This window comes from Paroedura picta, chromosome 5, assembly GCF_049243985.1.
Source record: "Paroedura picta isolate Pp20150507F chromosome 5, Ppicta_v3.0, whole genome shotgun sequence".
Taxonomy (NCBI): Eukaryota; Metazoa; Chordata; class Lepidosauria; order Squamata; family Gekkonidae; genus Paroedura; species Paroedura picta.
This window is the reverse complement of record NC_135373.1, coordinates 19,347,991-19,359,805: the sequence shown is the minus strand read 5'-3', so window position 1 is coordinate 19,359,805 and position 11,815 is coordinate 19,347,991.

Below are 11,815 nucleotides of genomic sequence, written 5' to 3'. Positions count from 1 at the left end.
GTAGGAAGGGGCCTCCAGGGTCACCTAGTTCAACTTCCTCACAACTACCTATCCACCCACAGTGGCCACAGTTCCATGCCCAGAACTACTCCCAAGAAAACCAGAATCTCTGGCCAGTGTGGCCTGGATGAAATTCGGCTCCCTACTCTGCTTGAAGAACGCCAGTGAAGGGGAGCGCATCACCTCCTTAAGCAACCCATTCCTCTGCTGAACTACTCTATGAATATATTTTTCCTGAGATCTAGCCATTACCTTTCTACATGTAGTTTAAAGTCATTACTACTGGCCCTATCCTCTGCTGCCAACAGAAACCTTTCCCTGCCCTCATCCTAAGTGGCAACCTTTCAAATACTTAAAGAAAACAATCCTGTCCTCTGTCAAGCACCTCTTCTCCAGGCTGAACATTCCCAGGTCCCTCAGCCTTTCCTCATAGGGCTTGGTCCCCAGGTCCTGGATTATCCTCCTTGTTCTCCTCTGCACTCTCTCAATTTTATCCACACCTTTTTTGAAGTGAGGCCCCAGTACCGCATGCTATACTCCAGGTGTGGTCTGACCAATGCAGTATACATCTCACAATATGGACCGAGGACCCTCAGGGACAAAATGTGGGGCATCTGTCAAGAAGGATAGAACAGGCCCAATGAGGGCTTACGGTCTTTTACAATTGTGAACGAGTGGCCGTAGCAAATCTCATGGAATTTGTCCACCCCTGCCACTATCACCAAGGCCACCTTATCTATCTGTGCATAGATCCTGTCGGCCACTGATATTGTGTATGACTAATTGACAGTGGGGGTATCGTGGCTGTCCACCATTGGTGACTTAACACTGCCCTTTCACCTTCACCCAATATCAGGGGTACGCAGGCCAATATCAGGGGTACGTTTTCATCATAATGTGTCAAGACGCTGTCTGATAACAACAGGGCCATGATACATGCTTGTCGATGAATAGGTGTAAGGGATCTGCCTCCACCGCCATATGAGGCAGGAACGAGTGGTAAAAATGAAGGAGCCAAAGGAACGCCTGGAGCTCTTGCTTGGATCGCAGGGTGGGTGTCGCTGGGATGGTTCACAACTTTTCACGGATCAGATGTATTTCCATCTGCATCTCTCAGGAATCCCAAGAATTCTACCAGGGGGACCCCAATTCTACATTTTTCTGTCATCAGCCACAACCCTGCCATTTCAAACCGCCCCTAAACATCCTTACAGCTTTCCACCAGTTGCCCTTCTCTTGCCCCCATCACCGGGATATGATCAAAGGAGGGCTACCCCCGGGATGACCTACAGGAGGGCATCCGTCAGCTGCTTGAAAATACCAAGGGCCACACGGACTCCAAATTGTACTCAGTTCACCTTGAAGGCACCCCTGTGCATAGCAGTAGCCTGAGCCTCAGCTGAGGCTGCGTCACAACCATAACCAAAAAAGTGAAGCAATTAAAACAAGTATATTAAGAAACAAAAACTAAAATTCACACTAACAATATCTCAATCTATTACAACTATATTAACTAACTAGGGGCAAAGCCCGTTGTATCCAAGAATACAACGGGCGCTAGAGCTTGGCAGTGGGAAGAGGAAGGGGAGGAGTTGTCCAGTCTGTAAGAGCATGGGGTTGAATGTGTGTGTTGTGTGGGAGGTTATGGTGGCATGGTGGCAAATGAGGGCATGGGTCTGGAGATATGGGTGTCAAGAACCTGTGGTGTGGAATGTTCGTTGAGTGTGGGAGAGGACTGACCTTTGGGGATTTTGGCATAGTGATTACAGATGAGCTTTCCAGAGCCATGTCCTCAGATATGTAAAGGGAAAATCATACTAGAGACTCTTCTTAGGGGAAGATTACATGGCAACCAATTTCTCCCAGTTCTGCGTCATTTCCCTTCTTGTGTGAATTAGGCCACATTCACCGAAATGTCCCTCTGCCCTAATACACATGGGGTAGTCACAGCACACAGGTGTCCACCCTGTTCCTTCTTTTCCATTTTTTCACTGTTGATAAAATGTTATGTGCCCACATGCTTCTTTCATGAGAGAACTGGGAATGGGCCGCAGTGACCCAGCAGGCCTCAGCTGTCTCAAAGCATTTTCCAATCGTCTTCCCTTCCTCTCCCCATAGCAGACTCCTCATGAGGGAGGTGGGGTAGCGAGCCTCACCGGGAAGCTGGCAACCCTAAGAGGAAGACTTTCTGTGCACAGCACCTTAGTAAGGTTTTTTATACTGTTTTTTTTTATTTGCAAGACCAAGATTATTTGCCAGGCCAATAAGTCATTTCAGTTACCATGTGTCTCCAGACATTTACTTGTTCTCTATTTACAGTTTCAGTCTGTAAATATTTATTTAGATCTTCCTGCACTTTCCAGACTCACAGGACTGATGCTGGTCTGCCTGTCTGTGCCCCAGAATACAAATAGTTGCTGGTAAGGGCTGGCCATAATCCATAGGCCAGGAGGGACACCCCTGCACCACTCCCTGCACCACAGAGTTGTTGTGCAGATGAAACAGGAGACAAAAGAGCCAGTTTCTTCTGCAGAATAATGCTGGGCAGTGACCTCAAATCTGCAGAGAGTTGCAAAGAAGAAAGACACATGGCTCGGCTGTGGGCTTTTCTGTGGCCTCCCTGTCAGGCAACTGTTTGGCAGTAGGGGAAAGTCCCCCCCCACTCAAAAGGAAGGCCCTCAGGCTCCCCTGCGGTGCTCTTGGAAACACCTCCCTCCCCTGTCAGAGGCTCCCTCGCAGCATGCCTGTAAAGGGGGGGGGGGACCTCCTGCCAGCTCTGTCAGGGTTCTGAGGCAATTTGCAGTTGGACGTGACGGTTAGGACCGCCTTGGGGCAAAAAGGGCTGGCACAGCCTATGTTCTAATCCGCCTTGGCAGCCCTACTGACCTCCTCTCCCTGCGGTGTTCAGGAGCATACCGGCAGCTGGCTGGGTGAGCATACTGGCTGGGTGAGCATACTGGCTGGGTGAATGGAATTTTGGTCTGTCCTGGTGAGGGGCCAATGGGAAGGTGCTTCGCGCGCCTCCCCATTGGCTGCTTGGCCCTTGAGTGGCACTTGGAGGGGCGAGTTTTTATCACAGACAGAGCCCGCCCTAACTCCTCCCCAATAGCCCTTAGGGCTTTATTTAACCACAGGAGCGGTTAAAGATTAAAAACTATGTTACAACTATTAACGCCACTATTTACAAAAAGGATTTTCATCGAATTATATACAAGTTGAACTTCAGTCCTTGCCTCCTGCATGGCAGGCACTTGGCCACGGAGGGCACGGACTTCCCAGTAAAGGGCTCGGATACTATGCTTGTCATCAGCCATGCATGCCTCCATTGCTGCTACTGCAGAGGAAAGGGAAAACAGAAACACATCAGACCTTGCTGTGCCAATCACAGTAGGGCGTAGGGAGTGAGCAGTGAAGGGGCTAAATCCTCCGATTACACTAAGTTGTTCAGGGCGATGAGAACCAGGGAGGACTGGGAGGTGCACCAGAGATCTCTCTCACAGGTGGGCGAGTGGACATCGATGCCAAATGAGGCTCAAGGTGGGCAAGTGCAAAGCCATGCAGACTGTTGTTAAAAACTCTAATTCAGAAATATCCCTTGATGGAGTCGGAACTGGCGAGGAAGGATCTTGGAGTCTTGATAGACAACTCCCTGAAAAATTTGACTCAGGGTGTGAAGCCAATTAAAGAAAGGGAAATGCTGTCCAGGGGATTATTCGGAAGGGGACTGAAACAGATTGGCCCCCTGTCTAAATCTATGGTGTGGCCTCATTTGAAGCACTGTGTACAGTTTTGGTGACTGGACCTCAGGAAAGGTATTCTAGCGTTGAAAAAGGTGCAAAAAAGGCAGGTGGAATGATGGAGGTGAAGGAACACTCTCCCTAGGAAGAAAGGTGAACAAGATTAGGGCTACTTGGAGAAACAATGACTGAGGGTCACAGGACAGAGGGTGACAGAAGGACGCATGGGATTGAGAAGGGAGAAAATAAAGTCCTTTCTCCACACTCTCACTATCCTCCTGGGCATCCAATGACATCGCTGAGCAGCAGGAAGTCCTTCTTCACCAAAAGTGGAAGCAGCAAATGGAATTCACTACCACAGGAAGTGGGGGTGGCTCTAAGCATCGGCAGCTTTGAGAGAGATTGGAGCAGAGCCCAGGAGTGGCTCTTCCCCCCAACTTATGGGTGGAATGTTCTATCTGGGGATGTTCTGTCTCCTTGGTGCTTGGTGGGCCACAGCTGGAGAGCTTCAGGACATTTGGCCCCACTGGAGGACCTTCTGATGGCACCTGGGATTTGGCCACTGCCACCATGAGCTTTGGATTGGAGGGGCCATGGGCCTGATCCAATGTGTCTTCTCTGATGTTCTCTTCTTCCAAAGCTCTGACCAATGTACTCTTGAAAGTGGATATTTTTGTGGCTGGTGACTTTCTAAGGCATTTCACAGGAGGGTTGTTCTGTCAGAGACTAATAAGAGCCTCCTTTTTGCTCTTGGGCCAGTCTCCAATTTAGAGAGTGCACATTTACTGGGTTCTTAACAGAGCCCTGTGTGCCTTGGGGTACATGAACTCTCAGACTTCCTCCTCTCCTCCCCCCTTCCCTGAAATTACAACAATTATAAGTGTCCGTCCGCCTGATGTGCAAGGTGTTGGTTTAAATTCTGGGTTTCCTTAGGGGATGGCTTAAAAAAGGAACACAAATTCTTTGGAGAGTGGGCAGTGGGCTTCCCTTCTTCGTTGGCTGCATCTCTTACCAGCATCCTCAGCTGCAGGCCTTCCCAGACCGCCCTCTGGGGCCAGTTGCTCTGCTTGGTCTTCCTCCTGCACAGCCCCCTTGCTCTGGCTGTTGCCCTCCATGTTGAGTGGATACGAGGGAGAAGCGAAGAGGGTAAACTTTTCAGCGCCACAAAACTCTTAGCACTACAAGCACAAATGAGGCTCTAAGGAGGAGAGGAGACTGGTGAATCAGAATCCCACAGAGCTCCAAGAGACTGCAAAGAGCCATCCGGACCAGTCCCCACATTCTGGGGGAATTAAAAAAATCACACAAGCCAGTCTCCTCCAAAACAGTCTGCCACCCTCCAAGGCAGCTCATTCCCCGTCAGAAAATAATTTGTGATACTTAAGTGGAATCTCCTTTCCGTTTCCATTTGAACCTGGTTCCACCTCTTGTCCTTTTTTGTTCTCTCTAAGGAAGGGGGGAGGACCTTTTGAGGTGTTACTGACATCCATAAGTTGGCCGCTTGGCCCTGGAGTGTCATCAGAGGTTGATGGGGTCATCTCATTATCCTCCAGATCTGGATCCTGCCAAAGCTGATCAACCTGTGAAGGGAAGTTTCAACTTGTGGTCGGGAATGGAGACTTTGGACTCATGTTCCCTCGATCAGATTCCTCCAAAAACTAGCCTGAGTACTATTTCAGTTGTCTTTCCAATGGCCTACCTCTCTTTGTGCCAGGTTATAGCTTTTATTTAGTTAAATGTGACCTGTATTTCATCTTTGAATGTATAATACTTCTTGCAGTCACCCACACCAAACCACAGAGTGCCCTTTGTTCTTTTATTTTCTTCATTCATCGTTTGCCTTTCTCACAGGGACGCAAGGCGGATCTTGCATGTCCTCTTTTGCCACTGGTGAGCCAGGTCAGTTGTTGCCATTGATAAGTCTCAATTTTCTGGATCCTGGTTGCCCCCGTGACCCCTTATCAATCCCTTGCCCTGTTTTCTCCCTATTAAAATTGTGTCTCTCTGAAGGCCTAGCTTGGTCATCCTCCCTGGTTCTTATAGACTTTCCTGATCTGTAAATGGGTACATCTTTCCTCTCCCCTGAATGAGTCTAAATGTGGTTACATGGAGACTGAGGCACCAGGAGGTGCAGGTTGTGCCTGGGTCTTTCTCTCTTGACACACCAGCTTCCAAATGCAGCCAGCTGGGTGTCCTTGGGCTAGTCACAGTCCTGTTAGACCTGTTCTCACAGGGATCATTCAGCCCCACCTACCTCAGAGGGTGTCTGTTTTGGGGAGAGGATGGGAAGTTGATTGCAAGCTCCCAACAGTCAGTGGAGATGTCACACCTAGTTTGACCCATAGATTTGGCTTGAATGGCTGAGGTGATATTCAAGGGAAACTTCTGCCTAGTTGTATCACTAACCCAAACAAAGAGAGTTTATCTACCCATTTCTTTTAATCTTGTTCCACCTGTGGTCCTTTTCCATTTTCTCTAAAGAATGGGGGATCTTTCAATGTCTTACCCACATCCACAAGGTGGCTGCTTGTGCCTGGAGCATCTTCTGTGGTTGATGGTGTCGTCTTAATTCCTCAACTGCTGGGTGCGGCTGGATCCTGCCAAAGCTGATCAATCTGAGAAGCAAAGTTTCAACTTGTGGTCAAGAATGGAGGCTTTGAGGGAAACTCTCTTGGATGCTCAGTGCTGGCCCCCACATGATCACCATGCTGGAGACACTTCAGGACCCTTCTATATGGGAAAAATGTACTTCCCTTTGGTGGTGGAAAGCACCATCTGCTTGCAGGTGATTGATGATGACCCTATAGGATTGAGAAGGCAAGGGATGTTCAAAGGTGGTTTGCAGTTGACTGACTCTGCTTATGAACCCTGGGCTTCCCCGGTGGACTCTCCTCCAAGCACTAACTGAGGTTGACCCTGTCCTATAGAACTGCCTCTCTGAGTACATCCCAGAAGAGCCTTGCACTCAGCTAATACTAACAGGCTAGTGGTCCCTTTCCTAAAGTGACTAGAGTTGGAGGGAGGTAAGGCGGGACATGCCGCACTGGCGGTGCCCCCCCCTCCGTTCCCTCCCTCCGTGGCTTACCCGCGCCTCCTGAGCATGGCGGTGATGCCCCTCTCCCCCCTCCCTCCTACCCCCTTCCTGACTCACCGTCACCTCCTGAGCGCGGCAGCAGCGTGGCAGCGCCCCCTCCATCTCTTCCCTCCCTCCCCAGCTCACTGTCGGTTCCCGAGCACAGTGGTGGCGGATGCTACGGGACATTCCGCCAATGGTCCAGGACCTGGGACCTTTTGCAAAAAGTCGGGACTGTCCCGCTATTTTCGTGACACATGGTCACTTTACCCTTTCCCCAAGGGTATTTGGCTAGCTTCAAAAAGAGCCAGAGTCTTTTCAGTCCGGTAGTTTTAGTCCATGAAATTTCAGCAATAACTGTGGCTGGCATCTTCAGAGGTAGGGCACCTCAAGATGGGGATTTCTCTGTAGGAACAGTGAGAAAACATCGGGACTAAAGCTACCAGGCCACACCCACCGAGCCTGGAAAACCCACAACACCTAGCTGACTCTGTCTGTGAATGCCTTTGACAATTTCTCTAATTTCTACCGTATTAATAACCCACCACCAACACTTCTTAGGGGCTGGGGAAAAAACAATTCCTGGCTTTGGAGTGTTTGTACATGGTTATTCATGTGAGTTGTGTCTCTGTCTCAAAAAAAAAATTCAGAAATATTACCACTGAATTGAATGATTTCAATTTTTCTCATATTTGCTAGCCCTGGGTTCTTTTTTGTTGACCTGCTGGAACCTCCTGTGGGCGATTCTGAAAGATTAAACACAGGATCAGTTACTGGAGTGTTCAGATCTTGTCTTTTACACCTGTTTATAACAGTTGTACAACTCTTTGGTTATGTCCAAGAAAATCCTGTGAAGTATTGCTCAAGGAAAATTCTGAGACCTTGGTTCCTGGGCATCAGGAAGAAAAAGGCCTTCACAGACTCCAGAGTGTCTAGGGCGGGGTTGACCCACATTAGTGGCTATTAGCCATTAGGTATGGGTGGAGAACTAAGTCTGCAGAAGTCAGTTCATGAGAATTTGCAAGACCATTTATGTTCTCGCCAGCTTCACTCATAGTGACACTTGAGGTCTGCAACGTAGTACCTTTCCTTTGACAACTTTCTTAAAGTAAGCTGCCAGAATAGATCCTGATTTGGCTATCTGGATGGGAGCAAGAAAAGGGAAGTACATGTTTCCCACATGCTTGGCAATTCAGGAATAATTTCCCACCTAAATGTCAGTGGAAACAAAGTTCTACTATGCACACATATTTGACCCTACAACTGCTGATTCTTCCTCTTGCTTTTTAGGAAATTTCATAATTTGAGAAGGCCTACCTGAGCAGAGAGGGCATTCCTTCTTTTTAAAATCTCTTCTGATGTTGTCCTTCCACCACATTTTGGTACAAATTATGGGTTCTGGTACAAGGGAAAAAATGGTTGGCCACTCCAGACATGGCACTCCCAACAACCATACCCAGTCAACAACACGTCAAGATCCCCTTAACTTGGTGAGAATGTGGATTTCTCATCCAATTCTGTATTGTCAACTCCACTTCTACAGCCATTCTTCAGCACAGAAGGCTAACGGAGACCTTTCTTAAGCCAGAGGTCCAGAAATTCCCAAGACTGGCCCCAATCCCTTTGTGTAGGAAACATGTACTTCTCTGCACAGTTCACGTATACTTTAGCTGATGACACCCAGGATTCACACATGCCAAACTCAATAAACATGAGCCCAAACTGTGCAAGTTCTGTACAATTAAGGAAAACTTCTGACTGCAGAAGCCAACTTGAATGCCACCTGTCCCTCTGCAAATCTATGCTGTCCAGATTCATCTAAAGAGATGGTGGAACGTGCCATCAGCTTGCAGGAGATTGATGGTGTCCCCATAGGATTGACAAGGCAAGAGATGTTCAAAGGTGGTTTGGGATTGACTACCTCGGCTTATGAACCCTGGACTTCCTCGGTGGACTCTCCTCCAAGCATTAACTATGGCTGACGCTGTCCTATAGGACCAACTGAGTACATCCCAAAAAGAGCCTTGCACTCAGCTAATATTGAGTGTATTTTTGGTCTGGTAGTTTTAGTCCCTGACATTTCAGCAGTAACTGTGGCTGGCATCGTCAGAGGTAGGGCACCTCAAGATGGGGATTTCTCTGTAGGAACAGTAAGAAAACATCAGGGACTAAAGTGACCAGGCCACACCTAAAGAGACTGGAAAACCCACAACACCCAGCTGACTCTGACCGTGAAATCCTTTAACAATTTCTCTAATTCATTTCTAAAGTATTGCTAACTGATCACCAACAACTATTTGGGGCTGGGGAAAAACAATTTCTGGCTTTGGAGTATTTGTACATGGTTATTCATGTGAGTTGTTTCTCATATTTGCTGGCCCTGGGTTCTTTTTTGTTGACCTGCTGGACCCTCCTATGGGCGATTCTGAAAGATTAAACACAGGATCAGTTACTGGAGCTAAGGGCAGCATTCCTCTTGACTACTGACTTTTCCCTTCCCATGGTCATAGATTCCTGCCTGAATAGGGTCCCGCATGAAATCCAAGCCCATCTCCCCCGCCCAAATGCTCAACTTCCCACCAATCCTCTATCTCCTCCCAGAACAGTGTCCTTTCTTACCTTCAACACACACTCAGTACAAAATATTTCATTTTCCTCTCCCTGTATTTGTTCTCGGCTCTTGTACTGTTCTGTCCAGCAACAGTGAGCCGAGTGAGCCCAAGGGCTGCTGGAAGCTTCTTTTGCTTCCTCCGTCACCACGGATGACGGAACCCCAGGATAGTGACATCAGCAATGGGGGTTCCATAGTCACCAGTGCAGGAAACTTTGAATTTCTGACCCTATGTGGTAGGTGCAGCCATCAAATGGCTGCTGTAGGAGACTAAGCCAGCCATAAAATGACTTTGAGACATACACATTTAAAAAATCTACACAGCCAATCACATCACAAGGGGCCAATTAGAAGCCTTGTTGGGCAAAACCCCTACTTGGTCCTGCCTCCTTTCTGGCAATGCATGGTGTGTGGGAGGAAAGGTTGGGACACCATGTTATAGACCATATGGACTTCTTCCTTTGTGTTCTCCAGTTTTGGAAAGCACTCAATGATATTTCAGCATTTAGCTTAGGCTGGGCAAGTGGGGTGGGCCAGAAGGGGGTGGGCCAGAAGGGGGTGTGAATTCACATAGGGGCTGAACTGCCTTATTTCTATTATCTCGGTGATTTCTGTGATCTCTATCTATCTTGCTCTCACCAGATTCCAGAAGTCAAACAGGGTCAGCCCTGGCAAGGATTTTCATGAGAAACTCCCATGGATTGCCAGAGCATGGTGCAGAGGCAGCCAATGACCAAGCACCTCTGAAACTCTCTGGCCTTGAAAAGCCCCTGGGGGTCACCACAAATCAGTTGTGATTTGACGACACTTCCCAACCACCGCCAAAGTTTATCACAGATGGCCATGAAGCCAAGATGGCGCCCTGAATCCTAAAGAGGGAAGGTACGGTGGGCAGTCCATTGAGATGGCAAACAATGAGGAGCGAAGACTCAAAAATGACATTACTATTGTGCATGGGTACAATCCTGCAATTAAAAGGAATAATTGCTTTCTGGAAAGCCCTGCTGAAGATAGGAACAAAAGAAAGAAAATAAAAACCTGTGTCACACCATACTTGGAGTCCAAAGTCTTTCATTGGCGGCTGGCTCTACCACCAACCACTTTTTTGGCAGCCATTTGTGAATGGTGGGAAACAGTCCAATGCTGCAAAAGAGGCCACGCTGTCCCTCATCAAATATCATCACTCGGAAGGTAGCTTCCCTCATGGGTTGTTGTGGGAGTGGTGGAAACTGCCATCCAGTCACAGTGGATGTTCAGAGACCCTCTAGGGCTTCCAGGGCAAGAGACATACAGAGGTGGCTTTTCATTGCCTTCGTTTGCGTTGCGCCCCTGAGATGCCTTGGTCTACCCTCCAAATACTGGCCAGAGCTTCTGAGATCTGACAATGTCAGACTAGCTAAGGTCAGCATCCCTCATGACCACAGACCTTTACCTTCCTACTGCCACAGATTCCTACCTGAAGAGGGTCCCACACCCAATCCAAGCCCACCTCCTCCTGCCCAAACTCTCAACTTCCCACCAATCTCCTTCCATCTCCTTCCAGAACGGTTTCCTTTCTTACCTTCAACACACATCTGGACAAAATATTTCATGTTCCCCTGCCTCTCCAGCCATTCTCCTCTTAGGTCTTGTACTGCTCTGTCCAGCAACAGTGAGCCAAGTGAGCCCAACGGCTGCTGGGAGAATCTTTTGCCTCCTCCGTTGCCATGGATGCTGGAACCCCGGGATAGTGACATCAGCAATGGGGGTTCCATAGTCACCAGCTGTCCAGGGAGGCTGGGCAAGTGAGTTATAACTTGGGCCAGAAGGGGGTGTGAATTCACACAGGGCTGAACTGCCTTCCCTCAAGCAGGAACTTCTGTGTTCTCGAGCAGGGATCTCCAACATATGGGAGCCTGCAGGAAACTTTGAATTTCTGACCCTATGTGGTAGGTGCAGCCATCAAATGGCTGCTGTAGGAGACTAAGCCAGCCATAAAATGACTTTGAGACATACACATTTAAAAAATCTACACAGCCAATCACATCACAAGGGGCCAATTAGAAGCCTTGTTGGGCAAAACCCCTACTTGGTCCTGCCTCCTTTCTGGCAATGCATGGTGTGTGGGAGGAAAGGTTGGGACACCATATTATAGACCGTATGGACTTCTTCCTTTGTGTTCTCCAGTTTTGGAAAGCACTCAGTGATATTTCAGCATTTAGCTTAGGCTGGGCAAGTGGGTTGGGCCAGAAGGGAATGGGCCAGAAGGGGGTGTGAATTCACATAGGGGTTGAACTGCCTTATTTCTGTGTTCTTGAGCAGGGATGTCCAATATGTGGGAGCCTGCAGGAAACTGGATTTCTGACCCAATGTGCTGGGTGCAGCCATCAAATGTCTGCTGTAGGACACAAAGCC